The 18,145-nt window shown below is 37.2% G+C and overlaps 1 pseudogene; it reads left to right on the forward strand.

The window, feature by feature from the left end:
- The first annotated feature begins 16,768 nt into the window (after positions 1 to 16,768).
- LOC110934374 lies at positions 16,769 to 17,067 on the forward strand (annotated as a pseudogene).
- Positions 17,068 to 18,145: the final 1,078 nt, after the last annotated feature.

Raw genomic sequence — 18,145 nt, forward strand, 5'->3', positions numbered from 1 at the left:
TCGCTTGGGCTGTGCGATTTATCCCAATTCGCGGCCCAGCTATAACCATTTACATGTGAGGCCCAAGCAAAATAATATAACCCAAATCGGTACAGATTATTCATTTAGTCCACTGCCTAATTCCCAGTTCACAATCCTTTTACATTATTCATTTAACTAGATCAACATCATCATTCATGGCCCCCTATAATGTTACTGTTAATCATCGCATTTAATAGCTTATAACTAATTCAACATGCAGTCCACTAGACGATTTTCTCTGTGCATCTATATTAACAGCCCCATAGATCACCCATTATCATTTATTCCTTACCATAATAATATTAATTAACATGCCTAAATCGAAACACAATATAACGATTTCATACAACACCCGAACCCAATCATTATCCCCATATATAACCCCATCATCCATTTACCATGCTATTCGGCCCACCATGCCCATCATATAATCATCGAGTTTTATTATCAGTGTACGATATCATCAGGTAATCATCATAAACAAGTTTTATTATCGACAAGAATCAGGCACACATAGACAAGAATCAATCGAGCAATATTAACCAGGCACACATAAACAAGAATCAATCAAGCAATATTAATGTAAACATGGTTTTACTAACCAGAATCAACAACTGGAATGATGACTTCGAGGGGGGGGGGTTTCTCCTGCTGCCGTATGTAAGTTTTAGAGAGAGATAGGGTGGAGTAGAGTTTGTTATGATGTTGTGCGCAAATTAATAATGTGTGGGGAGATATAGTTGCACCTTTACGTATCCTACAAGTATTACACCTCTAGCATAACAAGCCGGTTACAACAACTAATAGTGGACCGATGAACAAGTAATGGGCTCAAGCCCAATCACCTACGTACAACAACAAGAGGGAGCCGGTCACTACTTGTGTTGGGCTACAAGGTTAGCGGCCCAAGATTGTTTAACTAAAAGGGGAATTGGGCTGGACCGCACTAATTAAAACAGGATATGTGTAATGTACATGGACCTAAATATGTTGGAACACTCGTTTATATGTTAGTGGGCTAGGACGGGTATTGTGTGTGTCAATTGTGCTACATGTTTCATTTGGGCCTTGTCTAATATGTGTTGATACGTTAATAGAATGCGCACTAGATTGTATGATCGAACTATGGTTATGTGGAACGTAAATTATGTCCGAAGTTTAGATTGTTTATTTACGAGCGTTTTCTTATTTATATTATTGTAAGGGACGAACACAAGAATAACTAAGAAAAACAGAATCACGAGACTAAGATACTAACCATTCAAGTCCGGGTTGTCACATCATCCCTAACTTGAAAGAAATTTCGTCCCGAAATTTAGCAAACGGTCACTGAGGAAGCTAGTTTTGTTAAGCGTTTTCGCGGGGTGTCACAAAGATGATTTGTCATCTTGGTAATGTAGAGTATGTGGCTCCTGAGAATTACAAATGGCGGCATATTGAAAGTGACTTAGATAATGAAGAACCAACTCTTGATGCCTTATATGAAAAGCAAAGACAAGATGAAGAAGCTGGTAGAAGCAAGAAGTAGAGAAAGGAAAAGCTAATCCGAAGGATAAAGAAGCCCGCTGGTGATGAAGTTGATACTGATATACGCCATCTGAAGAAGTGGCCAAGAAGGAGAAGGAGAAGGAGAAGGAGAAGGAGAAGGAGAAGGAGAAGGAGAAGGAGAAGGAGAAGAAGAAGAAGAAGAGAAAGAAACCAACCAAACCATCCAAAAAGTCGAAGAAAGGTGAACCCACAAGTTTACATGCACCCACACCACTAAGAACAAAACCAGTTACCGCTGCTAGTAACTTAGAACCAACTACTAAAGCCACAATCAAAGAACCAGTTGGCCTAATAGTTGAGGAGCACGAATCTTTTCAAGATACAATTCCTGATATTCCTGAAACCACAACACCGACTCAACAACCACAAGTTGCAGAAACCACACCACAACCAATACAACTAACACCAGCGCAGCAATGTCCACAACAATCAGCTGGAGAAGGATCCTTTGCTCCACGAAGTAAAAACATGTCTCGTGAATTGACTAACAGTGAAAGGATTGAAGTGTTAAGACAACACTTGAATGGAACAATCAATCAGTCTACTAAAAAACTAGCGTACGCTTTTGAGACCCAAAATTTGATTATAGAACAAAGGTTAGATATCAATAGGTTAAAGGCAACATATATTGCTCGAACTGCTGAGACGAACGAGTTGAAAAAGACGAATGAAAAGCTTGAAGAGAAAAATGGCCACCTTCAAGAAAGATGCAAGCTGAGATAATCATCTCAAGACAATGTTTGAAAACCAAAAGCAGTTCTTCGGAAAAATGAATGCTAAAGTAAATGTTATGTGGAAAGAAAGATGCAAACCAGATGAGGTTATGCAAAAGAAGGATGATGATAAACAGTGGTGAAGCTTGAAGTTTCCGTCGGGGGGGTTGAAAACGTATATACCCAAAAATTTCTATAGAACCGGGGGGTCGAAAACGTATATACCCAAAAATTTCTATACGAAAACTACATGTACAACACTACTGAGCGAAAAGTTCAGGGGGTCGGGCGCCCCTCCCGGCCCCTTAAATGCTACGCCCCTGATGATAAAGAAGATCCTTCTAATCCTAAAGGACAACTGAGCTCATCCAATTCGGATGCGGCTATGAGTTACAAAGGAGGTTCAAGCTCGATGGCACTTATAGTTACTCCAGTCAGTTCAATGCCACCAACTGATAAAGAGGCAATGATTGGTGCACTAGAAGACATTGAAGATGCATGACTAAACTTTGATTTCGAGTACACGGGTAGTTTGGATTATGCATCCTTGGAGTAGGTGGTTGAGACACAAGATGTTGGTGCTGAGTTAAGAACAAAAGCAAGAAGCTAGTGACAAACCTATAGGATCTGATCCTAAGGGGGAGTCAAGTGAATCTGGTGAAGCTAGAAAATCTAATGATGTTGGAAAAATGGCAGTGGATGAATTAGAGGTACAAACTACTAAATCTATTCTTTGAGTACCTAAGACTCATTCAGAGACAGGAGAACCACTAGAAGTGGGAGAGCTTATTCATGGGTTATCAGCCGAGCAGTTGGCTAAACTGTATAACATGGTTGACGTTGATGAAATAGATTTAGAGTCTACTCGTGTTGAGAGTGAGATCTCGTATAATCCTGAAAAGTATGTTAGGGATGATGGCCAAGAGATAGATCCATTTGATGAAGTAATGTCAAGAATGGCTGAAAAGGATCTACAAGAAAAACTTAAAGAATAGAATTTGTTCATTGATGATTCTCTACCTTTAGCTGATAGGGAAAAGACGTACGAAGAATGGATGGAGGAGTTTGTTAGAAGCCATTGTAAACCACCACCTCCTCCTAAACAGGCTACACATTGAGTTGGAGAAGGACATATCAAAAACATTCTCAGCTAGGTGTACTTGAAAGTGTTAAAATATGTGCAATCAAACGAGAACAGGGAATACAATACTTCAATTCTATTCTGAGCATTCTCTCACTACCACACTATGATGTGTTTGCTCTTGCCAGATTCCATGTAGTAAATCGTCCCAACGATTATGGTGTGAATTTGTTTGAAAAAGAAGATCAGATTTGAGAAATGGAACGGATGGAAAGACGAACTCTACAAGCCTCAGTTTCCTGAAAGGATTCAAATTCATTTTACTCTTGACCCTAAAACAAATACAGGTCATTACAGGCTGAAATACAAGACTTCAAAAGTAATGAAGAAGATTCCATTGATGAAGATGCCTCAAGACTTTTGTGGGAATATGAGATTGTGGTGTTATGACTTTGACACGTGTGAAGCAGTGATTGTGTTGTTAAAATATAACCGTGTCCATTTACTACCTTTAGCCACACAAACACGCTTTACCGTGACCATTTCACATGTCTAGCCACATAGAAAATCCAACAAATACCATGGCAGTTAGTCGTCACACAAATCTGTAAGTGGCCACATGTATTATCTTTTAGCCACAACATTAAAAACCAGTTGTGGCAGATAGTTACATATAGCCACACTTATCTACCATGGCTAGTGATTGTCACATTTTATATTGAACGTGATACTGAAGGTTTCGAAGAGATGTGTTTTCGTCACATGCATCAAGAAATCAAATAAACAAAGTACCAATAGGTTACATTTGGCTACACTAGTCTAGTTGTGGCAAATAAATGTCAAAGTTTTTACTAAAAGTGTGGCTAAAGGTTTTGATCTATTATATAACGGTCACACTAATAATAAAATATGTGGCTAAAGGTTTTGAACTATTATACAATGATCACATTAATAATAAATTGTGTGGCTAAAAGGTTTAATATTATACATGACCTTTAGCCACACCTTAGGGTGGTTTGGGTATATATGTGGCCGTAGCCCTCTTTTCACTATGTGCTACCAGCCTTACTTTAAAGGTTTGCATGTTTCCATACATGTCGGTTTTCTTCTTGAGAATTCATTTGTTTCCTACAGTTCGACTTTCGCTGTTGTTTGGTATAGAGAAGAATCCTTGAATGGGGTTTGAGTTGTATTGAGAATTGTTTCATATGAAAAAAGGGTTACAAAGAATGGTGTTTATATAGAACACCAAATTACATATTAGCCCCCTATACTATTTATTATCTTCTTTCCGACACTCCCCCTCAAGTTGAGTAGTGGGGTTACCAATACTCAACTTGCTCAAACAGCTGTTAAACGCGTTTCCGTTGACTGCCTTTGTGAGGATATCTGCGAGTTGATCTTTTGATGCTACATACGGGAGCTCTATGATCCTTTCCTGCAGTTTTTCCTTGATGAAATGCCGATCAATCTCTACATGTTTCGTTCGATCATGTTGAACTGGGTTTTCTGAGATTTGTATTGCAGCTGTATTGTCGCACCTAATTTTACTGGGTACCCTTTGGGAGAAACCAATATCTTCTAGAAGCTTCCTGATCCAAAGAACTTCGCTTAACCCTCGAGCTATGCCTCTAAACTCTGCTTCGTCACTTGACAGAGCAACCACCTTCTGTTTCTTACTTCTCCAGGTTACAAGGTTTCCGCCAACCAAGGAGAAGTAACCTGATGTAGACCTTCGGTTTCCCTTATCTCCTGCCCAGTCTGCGTCAGTATAGAGCTCAACAGTTAAATGGCCATTTGTTTTGAACAACACTCCATGGCCTGCGGTTCCCTTGAGATACCTTAGAATTCTCTGAGCAGCTTCCATGTGGGCAACTTGTGGTTGGTGCATAAACTGACTTACCACTCCAACAGCGTACGCTATATCAGGGCGAGTATGGGAGAGATAAATTAACTTGCCCACGAGCCGTTGATATCTTTCTTTGTCTGCGAGCTTTCCATCGAGTTCCATGTGAAGATTGTGGTTCACCACCATTGGCGTATCTGCTGGTTTACAATCAATCAACCCAGTTTCCGCCAGGAGATCAAGAACATACTTCTTTTGGCAGATGAAAATCCCCCGTTTAGACCTGAGAACTTCTATTCCAAAAAAATACTTGAGATTCCCAAGGTCTTTCATTTCAAACTTTGAAAACAAATTCCTTTTCAGCTGGGCTATTTCTTCTACATCATCTCCGGTGATAATCATGTCGTTCACATATATGATCAAGCAAGTTACGAGACCGTTCCTTCTTTTGAGAAACAAGGTATGGTCAGCGTTACTTTGGCGATACCCGTATTCTTTCATGGCCAAGGTGAACTTTCCAAACCATGCCCGAGGAGACTGTTTTAGCCCGTATAGAGATTTCTTCAGCCTACAAACTTCCCCATCTTTAAAACCCCCTGAAAAACCTGGAGGTGCTTCCATGTAAACTTCTTCAGTTAGGTCTCCATGAAGAAATGCATTTGTAACATCAAATTGATGAAGGGGCCAATCCTTATTAGCTGCCACGGAAAAGAGGACTCTGATGGTATCCATTTTTGCTACCGGAGAAAATGTCTCAGAGTAATCGATCCCATACGTCTGAGTGTACCCTTTGGCTACAAGCCGGGCTTTGTATCTTCCAATGGAGCCATCTGGTTTATATTTAATCGAATACACCCACCGGCATCCAACTGTTTTCTTTCCTTTAGGAAGAATGCACTTCTCCCATGTATTGTTTTTCATAAGAGCACGCATCTCCACTTCCATTGCTTCTTCCCAGTTCTTCTTACCTTGAGCTTCCTTTACGGAGTTAGGTATTTGTTCAGTGTATAGTGAAGTAACAAATGCTTTTGCACTGTTAGATAAGTTCCCGTCGACCATATTAGCTACAGGATATCTTGAATTTCTGGTTTCCCTCTCTGGGGAGTATCGTTTTGGAGGAACCCCTCTATTGGCTCTAGGTGGAAGAGAGTATCTTCTGGTAGTCTCTGCTGCAACTGGTTCAATAACTAGATCAACCTGTTCCACAACTGGATCAACATGTTCTGTAGTTGTCGGTTCTATGTGTTCCCATGTTGTCTCATAGTTATAAGACGTAGAAAATTTAGGGTTCTCAGTATTTCTTACCTCAGGCATCACGTTGGATGGACTTTCTTCAGTGGTACTGTGCTCCGCAGATTGTGTGTCTGTGTTTGAAGGACTCGCAGTACTGTGAGGAAGTTCTGTTGTTACTTCTTCAGACGAGGGAAGTTGGGTTAGCCAACTCAGAGGGTCAATACATTCGTTCTCCCCCTGACCACTGAGTTGGGTTTCATAAAAGTATTTTGTTTCAAGAAAGTCAACGTTCATTGTGGTGAACATTTGACGAGTTTTTGGATTATAACACCGATAACCTATTTGGTCGATCCCATAGCCGACAAACACACATTTCTCAGCACATGGGCCGAGCTTGTTTCGGTTGACTTTGGGTATGTGAACAAATGCGGTACACCCGAAAATTCGAGGTTCAAGTGTAAGAGGATGGGGAATACTGGCATATTTAGACAAACAATCTAAGGGAGTCTTGAATTTAAGAGCTTTTGTGGGGAGCCGATTCAGGAGATACACAGAGGTTGCAACAGCCTCCGGCCAGAAAGATTTAGGAACCTGAGATTCGATCAAAAGGGCTCGAGTCATTTCAAGAATAATACGATTTTTCCGTTCGGAAACACCGTTTTGTTCAGGGGTATGAGAACACGAGGTTTGATGAACTAGTCCTTTAGTTTTAAAGAACTGTTTCATGGACGTATTGACAAATTCTCCCCCATTGTCAGATCGAAGGATTTGGATTTGGGTTTGGAATTGAGTTTGAATCATAGCATAAAACGTGATAAATTTTTCGTAAACTTCGGCTTTGTTTTTCAAAAAATATACCCATGTCATGCGAGTGCAATCATCCACGAATAGTATAAAGTACCGAAGACCCTGCCCCCTCATCACAGGAGCAGGACCCCACACATCGGAATGGATAAGGGAGAAAGGTGAGGCTACTTTCGTATTGCTAGGTTTGAACGGTTGTCGATGGCTTTTAGCGCGAAGACAGGTTTCACAATCTATTTTCACATTTGAAGGGAAGAGTTTTGGAAACAAAAGGCGCGAATAACCATGGGATGGATGTCCCAAACGTCTATGCCATAGCCAGGCTTCCCGGTTATCAGTTCCATGAGCTAGCATCACAGTACCCTGTTGAGCCACTTCATCCACATAGTACAATCCTTGGCGCTCAGTACCACGTCCAATAATCACACCCGTCCTGATATCCTGTAGAAGGCAGAAAGTAGGATACATTAGTACTGTGCAATTTAGCTCTTTGGTAATATGGCTAATTGAGAGCAGTTTGTGCGATAATGATGGAACATAAAGACAATTTGATAATTTCATAGTTGGTGAAATTTCAATTGTTCCTCCTCCTTTCACTTGCATCATTCCATTGTTTGCAGTGTGGATTTGAGTTTTTTGAGGATTAGACATTGATCGTATGTCTGATGGTTCAAACGTCATGGTGTCAGTGGCACCAGAGTCGAATATCCACGAACTGTTTTTCCCATGATCGATTTCCATTTTTTTAAATAAGTTGTCACTACGAATAAGTGTTAGTGCAGTTGTCTGTCGACTACATCTTCGTTCGAGTTTTAGAGAGAGAGAAAGACAAGTTGCTACGAGTTTCACTACGGATTGACTACGGCAATATCCAAGGGGGAGATTGTTGATGCATTTATTGTCTATCGCCTTCGTCAATTCACGTCGTAGTGAAAAACCGGAAGAAATCAAAGTCGTAGTAAAAAGCCGGAAGAAATCAAGTGCATAATGTCATATTTAGTTAGAAATGGCAAGGTGGCAAACTTGTAATTAATGAGAACTTTCATTAAGTTGCCTTGACCATATAAATAGGAGGTTATGTCATGATTTTAGTTAGATTTTTGGGAGAATTAGGAGAAGACTTGGAAGATTCTAGAGAGAGAAAGTCTAGAGAGAGAAAGTTGTGTAAACGTGATTTTTGTACCGAAATTGTCATATTTCTCAATGAAATCACGTTAAGTAGTACGTTATTGTGTGTTCGGTCACGCACGTTCACGGATTCCGCACGTGAAATGTACGTTACGCAATCGAACGGCGTCAAAACCGGTCCTACAATTGGTATCAGAGCACCGCTCATTTAATTGTTTGTCGGTATAGTGCAAATTTAGGCCCAATCACAAAAGACATCACCAACCAAATTGTTCACAGTTGTTCACATCTTTTATTGGCCCAAAATTGCCGCCCACTTTAATTGCATTCGGCCATTTGTTGTTTTTGATTTGTTGATTGTGCCGCCCAATCCATTTCATGATCACCGCCCCATAAAAATAAAAGTGTTAGGCCCAATCTCGAACCTTGTTACACCGCTCCCCAATCCTAGTATTTTGTTATTACTGGTCCACTAAACTAAAGCCCATTGGTTGATTAAAGTGGCCCATTCAACAATCAAGTTGTTGTGTATGTTTGTTGCTTTGTCACCACCCACTACCTATACTCGGGCCAATCCCATTTGTAACTAAATTCTGTGGTTCAATAAAAAAACATTACACCGACCCACTTGTAAAGTCAACTAAATTTTGTGGTTCAATAAAAAAAACAAACAAAAAAAAAAACATTATTATTCTATAAAGAATTGGGGGGCATTTGAATCAAAAGTGTGCATTCATTGGAACATTTTCACGAATCTTCGACAACGAGTTTTAGATTGGGTTCATCAACATATTGTTACTTAGTTAATTTGTTTTAATTTGATCGTTTATTTGTGTGTTTGCAGGTAATCCAAGGTGATTCGTCAAGAATAGGATCCTTACTCGATTTGTTGTTGCCTAATCTTTGATATTCAATCGAATAGTTGTTTGTTTGTTCGAATTTTATTATTGATTGATCATTGTGAATCTTTTGATACCGAAAATGGATTCTGAAAAGTATATTGCACTAAACAAGTTTAATAATTTTTCAGGTATCGATGGAGAATCAATTGAAGAATTGATCAAAAGATATGTCGAGTTGTATTGGGAGATGGTGAGATTGAAAATAACCAAGACCAATGAGGAATTGGTTGATAAGTTGGCAAATGCTTTACCGGGTGATGAATGGAGAATGTATTTGTCAGATTTGAGGAAGATATACTTAGACGTGAATTTGAGTGTGTTCATCGAGAAGATTAAAGAGCGAGAACTTGAACTTAAAAAGAATAGTAATACAGAAACTGATGAAACAAAATTCAAATCTGAGGAAAATGTTCGAGAAGAAGAAGAGCAGGTTAAAGAGATTTCAGCTGTCAAGGTGGAAACGAAAACTGAAGTTGTAAAAATGACAGAGAAGTGCTCAAACTGTGAAAATCTGAAAGCTGAAAATGACAAAGTCTTGAGGGATTTAGAGAGTTTGACATTAGAAAATGAAAATTTTAAAAAATCAGAAAATATTTTGAAAAATCAAATAAAAAATTCAGAAAATGAAAAATTAAAAATGGAAAAAGATTTTCAAAGTCAAATAAAGATTTTTGAAGATGGGAGGAATGTGTTTAGCAAAAATAACATCGAAAAACAAAAAATGATAAATTCTCATCTTCAGAAGATTATTCAACTTGAAAAGGAAAGTGAGCAAGCTCGAAAGAAAATCAACGAGCTTGAAAATAAATTGAAAGGTTTTGTGATTTCTTCAACGTATGTGAATATTCCATGTCCAAAACCGATCAATGCAATTCCAATAAGTGACAATGTCACAAACTTTGACAATGTCAAAGTTGAAGATTGTGATGAGAAATCTGATGATGTAAATGAAAAATTTGAAAAACAAAAATTGTTTTTAGAATTAAAAGAAAAATTCAAAAATACTGTTTTGCGATCTACTGAAATAGGTGAATGCTCAAAGCAAAAACCTGTTAAGAAGATTGTTGAACAAAAACAAATTGTTGAAAAGTCGAAAAATGTTCAAAATAAAAATCAAAGCTCATCAGATCAATCATCCAATCGCAATCAAAAAGTACAAAAATTGAAAACCGAAAACTCAAAAATTGTTGTTAATAAGTGGTGCAGGTTTGACCACAGTGCTCAAAAGTCAAATCCAACAATCAAGAAGAGGAAAGAGTATCACCAAGCCAAACAGTGCTTTGATCTGAGCGTTTGGTATGAAAATGGTGATTGGTATGATAACAGAGTGTGTTATAATTGCGGCTATCAAGGACACATTGCTGTTAACTGCCAGAGACAAAGATTTGAGACAAGAAGATGCTATAATTGTCAAATCAAAGGACACATTGCCAGGGATTGCCCAAGAAGATCAAATGAAAGATTGAGGGGTAATTCTCAGAAATTGGCAAAGAAACCAATCACTGTCAAGCCTAAGGAACTGAAAGTTACAGAACAGAAAGTCAAAGAACAGAAGGTCCAAGAACCTAAAGTTCAAGAAAAGAAAGTGAAGCTTTCTCAAGGGCAAAAAGACAAACTGCGAAAGAAGAGAAAGAAGGCCAGAGAATATCTGGAGAAGATTTTGTCCTCGGGTTCACCCGACAGATCGAATAAGAGTGCTGATGAATTGATTCACTCGACAACAAAGTCAAGTAAACCGAATTCGTCAGATGCAAATCTGAGGACAAAAGAAGAGATAAAGAAGAAGGTAACATTTGGTGGCAATGAATCTGTTTCTTCGGAAACAAAGGAGCCACATGTCGGCGATGAATCTGGCTCATTAAAGTCAGACAAGCCACATTCAGGCAATGATTCTGGTTCGTCAAAACTAGAAGAGCCAGTTATTGAGGTAAAAACTGAGAATTCTGGTTTAACAATGGATGATGCAAACTTTCCACCATTGTTGAACAAGAATTCAAAATCACCCAAGGACAGTCAGGCTTGGGTGAAACTGTTTAAATGAAAAACCTGACTTGCCGGAGTTCCCAGGTTGGTAAGAGTGGAACATGAATCGGCACATTTCTTGAGAAATTTCACTCTGGTGATTTTTCGTCTTTCAAAAGATAAATCAGGGACATTAAGTTGTACTTAATTCATCTTTCCTACAAGTGGTAATTTGAAAAACAAGGTGATGAAACCCCGAGTTTATGAAATGTCACACAAAACTAATTTTCCGGAAAAACCATTTTGATTAAAACAAACTTAAGTGTTTTGAAATCATAATGGGAAAATAGTTTGTTGTGAGGGGGAGTTCTGATTGTTTACGCCAAAGTGGATGGAGAATTGAAGTGATTCTCATCAAGTTGTCAAGTTTGTACAGTTTGTTTCAAATTTTCCCAGAAAATCAAAATTGAAACATATTTTGATTTTAGGGGGAGAAAAATTTTAAAAAATTAGAAAATTTGTAAATGACAAAAACATCGAAAATTTAAAAATGAGTTTTGTTGCGAATAAGAGGAAATGATAGTAAATCAGTGGACTATTACAGCATGCTAAAGAAATGAAATGTCAAATGTGATAAACGGTCTCACTAAAGATGTGACGATATGCTCAGCTAGACTAGTAGATTTGCGATAACGATACGAACTTAAATGAAAAAGCCTAGTTCTAGTGGGAAACACGGTTGAAAGCATAGTACTTAGTTTTGTTCTTCTTGACTGTGTGCCTGCTCGGTAATCGCTGATTGTCGAAAGACATAAAACTGGTTAAGTCTGTGAACTTTCACTACTTTGCTGAAAAATCGCTGTGATTGTGTATTTCATTTTGCAAAGATTTAAACTTGTTTGATTTCTTTATTTTGTTTAAGCATTGGACATCCTCTGCGTATACGGGAGTATCGACCTGGATGTTGTTGCCTAAACGTTCTGCTTTATTTTCTTTGGTGTTTCGTTTAAGCTTTGGACCTCCTCTGCGTATACGGAAGTATCGACCTGGTGGTTAAAGCCTAAACAACTTCAACTTGTTTTATTTTCTTATTTTGTTTAAACATTGGACTTTCTCTGCGTATACGGAAGTATCGACCTGATTGTTAATGTTTAAACATTCTGCTTTATTTTCGCATATATCACAGTTGATGAAAGTTTAAAGGCATTACTCGAGTTAGTGTATTGCATGATGAGGGGATATGTTGAGATCGTGGGGTCCATAAGAATTTTAGTGCAAAATTAATATACCTTAACGTATCGGTAAGCATTTCGAAAGTTTTTAGATTGAGCTTAAGTGGACAACAATATCGTCAATCAACGTGAATCGTTTAGAACTTAAAACGATTAGAAGCTTAACGGTGTTAGTGATATGTCTCAAAAACTGATATGATCCTCTTGCACAAACTCACAAAAATATGTTTGTATATATTTCATTTCTGCATTTAATTTCTGCTGTTGCATTTATGTTTCATAACATGAAAAATCCAAAAAGATTTTCGACAACTGATGTTGAAAAGCTGACATTCAAAATCTCAAAGGCTAAACATGATGAACAGACAGGTTGGTTAAATGGTTTGAAATGTTTAAGATGATTCATTAAGTTGAATCAGAATTTGGAATGTTTCAAATTTTTGATCATTTTTAACTGTAAATAATCCTCAAATGTTTAGATGATTCATTAATTTGAATCACAACTTTATTGGTTTGTAATAGAGAGGTTGAGATGTGCAGGTTTCTAAATATGTTGCTACGGAAAGCCAGGCGTCGATTCCAAAAGCACGGAAACTTGACGAAAGGGGGAGCCTGAAGAGCCTGAAGAAAGAGAGCAACGGAAGCTGAAGACAGATCCACCGGGATTCTGTTCGAGCTAGAGTAGTTGAAGACTCTCACTAAAGATTCCGTCAACGTTCAAGGGGGAGTTTGTTAGTGCAGTTGTCTGTCGGCTACATCTTCGTTTGAGTTTTAGAGAGAGAGAAAGACAAGTTGCTACGAATTTCACTATGGATTGACTACGGCAATATCCAAGGGGGAGATTGTTGATGCATTTATTGTCTATTGCCTTCATCAATTCACGTCGTAGTGAAAAACCGGAAGAAATCAAAGTCGTAGTGAAAAGCCGGAAGAAATCAAGTGCATAATGTCATATTTAGTTAGAAATGGCAAGGTGGCAAACTTGTAATTAATGAGAACTTTCATTAAGTTGCCTTGACCATATAAATAGGAGGTTATGTCATGATTTTAGTTAGATTTTTGGGAGAATTAGGAGAAGACTTGGAAGATTCTAGAGAGAGAAAGTCTAGAGAGAGAAAGTTGTGTAAACGTGATTTTTGTACCGAAATTGTCATATTTCTCAATGAAATCACGTTAAGTAGTACGTTATTGTGTGTTCGGTCACGCACGTTCACGGATTCCGCACGTGAAACGTACGTTACGCAATCGAACGACGTCAAAACCGGTCCTACAATAAGACAGCAAACCAGCGAATTTAATAAATATGCTGGACACTTGAACTCGCGTTCAAGATTTATCAATTATGTCGGGAACAAATATGCTAGACCACTTAAATCCGCCAGAATAACGACGCCTGAGAAAGGCGTTATCTTACCGGCGTATTTATCAAATACGCCGGGCAACTTAAACTCGCGTTCAAGATTTAAGTCCGCCCAGATCTGTGCCGCGGAATTATGTAGCGTAATTATTTTCAAGACACGCCGAAGTTATTGGAAAGTAGGGTTTTGGTTTTTGGTATGCGGGGAAAGCGCGGCTGAAAAAATGGTTGAAAAAGGGTTATTATTTTCCAACTTTTTCAAGGTAAAAAATGATAACAGTGATGAAATGATTTGGAAGGCTTGGCCACGTGCTGGTAAGGCATGTGGTGGATTTGGTTTTGGTTGAATTTAGAGGTTGAAAAAGGTTTTAGACAATGATGAACACTGACACATATGTTGACAATTGAAGCACCCTTTTTTTTTATACGGCAATATCTCCAAACACTATTATGTAAGCACCTTTTAGACTATTTCAAACGAGAAGAAAATAATCAACGAAAACAACGACGGAAGAGATTCGGAGTGGAGTTTAACTGAAGAGAAGGTAGGGTTTAAAGCGGCGGCGGCTGTGGAGTTTCGTAGTTGATCAGATTGTTGGGGTTTGATTTTTGGTTTTTTCTGGTTTGATCTTGGTTGAGATAAATTGTAGATGAAGAACAGAGTGTCCACGAATCAGAAACACTGCTCTGATACCATGTTGTTTGGTATAGAGAAGAATCCTTGAATGGGGTTTGAGTTGTATTGAGAATTGTTTCATATGAAAAAAGGGTTACAAAGAATGGTGTTTATATAGAACACCAAATTACATATTAGCCCCCTATACTATTTATTATCTTCTTTCCGACATTCGCTAGTATGATCAACTAAGTCCCAAACTTGGTTGTCATATACGGATTGCATCTCGGTGTTCATTGCTTCAAGCCATTTCTTAGAATCTGAATTTTCGATTGCGGTTTTGTAAGTGCTAGGCTCAGCCTATCAACTATCAGGATGTCAACTATCTCGTGAAACACTGATATACCTATCGGGTTCATGGCGTTCCTTAGTACATATGTGAATGCTAGGTGTGGCAACCATCTTTTAGATCCTCTGAGGTTCAAGTTCATGAACTCTTTGTTGATCGGTTGTTTTGGCTTGTTGTTTGGTTACTGGTGGTGTCCGATCAGTGCATTTTAGGCACACATTATTTGATATTAATTATAATAAAAATACATGAATATAATCCTTATATTACTTTCAAAGTTTCTTTTCACAGACAGATTTACTATTATTTTTTTACAATGTTTCATGCTCAATATACTTCTCTCATATGCATCGACCTTTAGCCTTTCTTTTCCATTTTCCATGTGCTTTAGTCAAGGTGGCTAAGAGGGTAAACCAATATAAAGAACTTATATATAATTTTACAGATTTAATATTAAATATAGTTTTACAAATTAAAAATTAGTTATAAGCAATAGTTTTTAGTCATTTATTATTAGTTGAAATGAGGTGATTGATGTTAACTTATATTAATTTATATAATTTACATTTTTTGTTAATATAATTATCGTTAATATAATTTACATATTTTGTTTTTCATATATAACTTTTAAGATATCATATTTTATAAAGTTCCGAGTATACAATTGCGATATGCTTATTTTTATTTGTGCATTTATATAAGTTTATTTAAACCAAGTCGTGAAGAGTAATAATGTACAATTAAACAAAGAACAAACATACACTTTATCAAAACTATATCACCGTTTAGTTTTTGTTTTAATATAGAGCGACGACGTTTACCTTTTTGTTTATTAATAATATGATATAATGTTGGATCAATTTCTGAGTATACCATTGTGAAGTGCTTATATTTCTCTTTTGATGCTATGCCGAATGCTTGCTGATACTAACAAAATATCCATATCATAATGAAACAGTATGATACTAACAAAATATCCGTTGTAACGCGCGATAACATTATACTATTAATATCGAACTATTACTATCAACCTGATGCGATGCGGCTGAGGATTAGCGCGGGGGTTCGATTTGGTTGATTATGATTTGTGGCAGTATAGATGGAAATTATAGTTGAAACAAAAAAAAAATATAAAATTCGATAGCCTTAATTTGAAAAAGAGTAAATTACGATTTTGGCCCCTCTAGTTAATTCACTATTACCATATAAGTCCAAAAAGGAATCTTTTGACATCTGTGCCTCCAACGTTATTTTTTCTAACCATTTTGGCCCTCATCACTAACATCATTCAATTTAATAGTTAAATATTGGTCATGTGCTCCTCATATGAAGTCCGTTTATGTTATTTCACCTAGGGGTGTTCAAAACCGGATATTCGAAAATTCGGATATCCGAAACTTTTGGATACCAGATTTCACTATCCGAATCCGTATCCAAAATTTCGGATATCCGAAATTTCGGATAGGGATTCGGATAGTGAATCGGATATCTGAAAATCCAAATTTTTTATTTTTTTATTATTTTTTCATATGCGGAAACGGATATTTTGGATAGTTTCTGATATCCGAATATATATTTCTGGATATTTTTGCGGATATTTCGGATATTTTTCGGACATTTTCGGATACTTCGGATATTTTCGGATATTCGGATATCCGAAAAAAATGAAAATTAAATTTTCAGATATTCGAAATATCCGAAAATTTTGAAAATCCTAAGCCCTAAACCCCTAGTCCAAAGTACTTAACATGGATCAGAATCTGAATTATTGGCACATTATGACTGACCCTACAATTTTTATTTTTTGGGTAACATGTAATTTAGTTTAGAGGTGGCCAAATCGGTTTTTTCTTTCCTGTTTTAAACCGGTTCCAAACCCTTATAAATACCCATACTTCACCTCCCCCTCTCCCCATTCTTTTCCTCTTCATTTCATAAACCCATTACAAAAGTAGCTGCATTAATCAAGCAAGTAAATGGATCGGGTGAATTTTCTAGCTTCCCAGAGTGCTACGGTTATCTTCACAAAAGTACATGCTTTATGTGCTATAGTATCAAGGCTCTCTTCTATGATTTTGGTGCAAGTCCTGCAGTTTATGAGGTTGACAATGATGTCGAACTAGAGTGTGCCCTACGGAGGTCGGGTTCTAATACTGCGTTTCCAGCCATGTTTGTAGGTGGTAAATATCTGGGTTCTGCTAAAGAAGTTATTTCCCAACATATTGACGGCACTTTAAAGTAAAAGCTGATTGAAGCAAAGGCTATCTGGCTCTAGAACTTGATAGTTTACATATGCGTCATTTAAAGTTGGTGTTCGTATATTTTGAAGTTCTTTTATAATATTTCATGTCAGTTTTGTAGAAAGGATGTTTAATTTGAATGTGTAATTATTTTTGGTAATTATAGTTATTCAACAAAATTAAACGAGAAATTCATTATAAGACACATGTTAATCGATAACCAGAACAAACTAATAATTCTAATTCGGTACATAAACCTGATAAAACTCATGACCTAGTGATCTAATGGTACAATACTTACCTCATGCAAAAGTGACGTGCGTATAAATCCAGACAAGTGCAAGGTAATATGATATTTAGATGTAAAAAATGATGTTAAAAAAATTAAACTTGATGAAAAATTTAAACACAATTAATCAAAATTACAACTCATAAGCATTTAAACTCTATCTTTCCTACATGAATTATAATACACCATATATAAGATTCATAAAGAATATACTCGCATATCGTCACTAGCATCAAGATCGTCAATATCGATATCATCAAAACCTTGAGACTTGTTATCCAGGAACTTGTTCAGAAATACCGTAATGAAAGGAAGATAGGAGTTTTTCGCTAGGTATTTGACCAAATAAGATCGTCCAGTTCCTATAGAACCTATCACTAAAATACCCCTAGAGAGAGATAAGTGTAACATTTGTGCTTATAATCATTGTGAACAGTTCAGTTATCAATAAAACAATGTTATTTGACCCCAATGTTTGTTTGGTTGTGTTTTACATTTTTCATGTTTTGACTTTTGTTCAATTTCAAACTCTACATCGCTTTCTGGGGAATTATACGCTAACTGGTACTTAAACGTACTCAGTTTAATGCGACAAATACTCTGGAACATCAACATATACTCAACATAGCTTAAATAACCCTTACATAACTTAGAAATAAGTTTTGAAGGCTTTGGTATAGCAAAAACAAGTTAATTCGCTTACAGGGACTAAAATTGACAAACTGCGAAAGTATGCCAATTCGAACTGTAACGAACATTCCGGAACATGTCCATAAGTTAAACATACCATAAATATCCTTTACATAGCTTAGAAATAGGCTTTG

Source organism: Helianthus annuus, chromosome 4, assembly GCF_002127325.2.
Source record: "Helianthus annuus cultivar XRQ/B chromosome 4, HanXRQr2.0-SUNRISE, whole genome shotgun sequence".
Taxonomy (NCBI): Eukaryota; Viridiplantae; Streptophyta; class Magnoliopsida; order Asterales; family Asteraceae; genus Helianthus; species Helianthus annuus.